Genomic DNA, 2,640 nt, shown 5'->3' with positions numbered 1-2,640 from the left:
CAGAAAAGACAAATTCACAGAAATAGAGAAAAGACATAGTCAGAAATAGAGAAAAGTCAAAGTCAGAAATACAGAAAAGACAAAGTCAGAAATACTGAAAAGACAAAGTCAGAAATAGAGAAAAGACAAAGTCATAAATACAGAAAAGACAAAGTCAGAAATACATAAAAGAGAAAGTCAGAGAAATAGAGAAAAGTAAAAGTCAGAAATACAGAAAAGACAAAGTCAGAGAAATAAAGAAAAGACAAAGTCAGAAATACAGAAAAGACAAAGACAGAAATACAGAAAAGGCAAAGTCAGAAAAAGAGGAAAGACAAAATCAGAAATACAGAAAAGACAAAGTCAGAAATACAGAAAAGACAAAGTCAGAGAAATAGAGAAAAGACAAAGACAGAAATAGAGAAAAGTCAAAGTCAGAAATACAGAAAAGAAAAAGTCAGAAATACCGAAAAGACAAAGTCAGAGAAATTGAGAAAAGTCAAAGTCCGAAATACAGAAAAGACAAAGTCAGGGAAATAAAGAAAAGACAAAGTCAGAAATACAGAAAAGACAAAGTCAGAGAAATAGAGAAAAGACAAAGATAGAAATACTGAAAAGACAAAGTCAGAAATAGAGAAAAGACAAAGTCAGAAATACAGAAAAGACAAAGTAGGAAATACAGAAAAGACAAAGTCAGAGAAATAGAGAAAAGTCAGTCAGAAATACAGAAAAGACAAAGTCAGAGAAATAAAGAAAAGACAAAGTTAGAAATACTGAAAAGACAAAGTCAGAAATAGAGAAAAGACAAAGTCAGAAATACAGAAAAGACCAAGTCAGAAATACAGAAAAGACAAAGTCAGAAATACAGAAAAGACAAAGACAGAAATACAGAAAAGGCAAAGTCAGAAAAAGAGGAAAGACAAAGTCAGAAATACAGAAAAGACAAAGTCAGAGAAATAGAGAAAAGTCAGTCAGAAATACAGAAAAGACAAGGTCAGAGAAAGACAGCAAGTCAGAAATACAGAAAAGACAAAGTCAGAGAAATAGAGCAAAGTCAAAGTCAGAAATACAGAAACGACAAAGTCAGAGATACAGAAAAGACAAAGTCACAGAAATAGAGAAAAGACATAGTCAGAAATAGTGAAAAGTCAAAGTCAGAAATACAGAAAAGACAGTCAGAAATACAGAAAATACAATGTCAGAAATACAGAAAAGACAAAGTCAGAGAAATAGAGAAAAGTCAAAGACAGAAATACAGAAACGACAAAGTCAGAAATACAGAAAAGACAACGTCAGAAGTAGAGAAAGACAAAGTCAGAAATACAGAAAAGACAACGTCAGAAAAATAGAGAAGGTCAAAGTCAGAAATACAGAAAAGACAAAGTCAGAAATACAGAAAAGACAAAGTCAGAAATACAGACAAGACAAAGTCAGAAATACAGAAAAGACAAAGTCAGAAATACATAAAAGATAAAGTATGAAATACAGAAAAGACAAAGTCAGAGAAATAGAGAAAAGACAAAGTTAGAAATACTGAAAAGACAAAGTCAGAAATAGAGAAAAGACAAAGTCAGAAATACAGAAAAGACAAAGTAGGAAATACAGAAAAGACAAAGTCAGAGAAATAGAGAAAAGTCAGTCAGAAATACAGAAAAGACAAAGTCAGAGAAATAAAGAAAAGACAAAGTTAGAAATACTGAAAAGACAAAGTCAGAAATAGAGAAAAGACAAAGTCAGAAATACAGAAAAGACCAAGTCAGAAATACAGAAAAGACAAAGTCAGAAATACAGAAAAGACAAAGACAGAAATACAGAAAAGGCAAAGTCAGAAAAAGAGGAAAGACAAAGTCAGAAATACAGAAAAGACAAAGTCAGAGAAATAGAGAAAAGTCAGTCAGAAATCCAGAAAAGACAAGGTCAGAGAAAGACAGCAAGTCAGACATACAGAAAAGACAAAGTCAGAGAAATAGAGCAAAGTCAAAGTCAGAAATACAGAAAAGACAAAGTCAGAGACATAGAGAAAAGACAAAGTCGGAAATACAGAAAAGACAAAGTCAGAAATACAGACAAGACAAAGTCAGAAATACAGAAAAGACAAAGTCAGAAATACATAAAAGATAAAGTATGAAATACAGAAAAGACAAAGTCAGAGAAATAGAGAAAAGACAAAGTTAGAAATACTGAAAAGACAAAGTCAGAAATAGAGAAAAGACAAAGTCAGAAATACAGAAAAGACAAAGTAGGAAATACAGATAAGACAAAGTCAGAGAAATAGAGAAAAGTCAGTCAGAAATACAGAAAAGACAAAGTCAGAGAAATAAAGAAAAGACAAAGTTAGAAATACTGAAAAGACAAGGTCAGAAATAGAGAAAAGACAAAGTCAGAAATACAGAAAAGACCAAGTCAGAAATACAGAAAAGGCAAAGTCAGAAATAGAGAAAAGACAAAGTCAGAAATACAGAAAAGACAAAGTCAGAAATAGAGAAAAGACAAAGTCACAAATTCAGAAAAGACAAAGTCAGAGAAATAGAGAAAAGACAAAGTCAGAAATACAGAAAAGACGAAGTCAGAAAATACAGAAAAGACAAAGTCAGAAATAGAGAAAAGAGAAAGTCAGAAATACAGAAAAGACAAAGTCAGAAATACAGAAAAGACAAAGTC

Source organism: Heterodontus francisci, unplaced genomic scaffold (genome assembly GCF_036365525.1).
Source record: "Heterodontus francisci isolate sHetFra1 unplaced genomic scaffold, sHetFra1.hap1 HAP1_SCAFFOLD_519, whole genome shotgun sequence".
NCBI classification, from domain to species: domain Eukaryota; kingdom Metazoa; phylum Chordata; class Chondrichthyes; order Heterodontiformes; family Heterodontidae; genus Heterodontus; species Heterodontus francisci.
Note: the sequence above shows the minus strand (reverse complement) of the source record.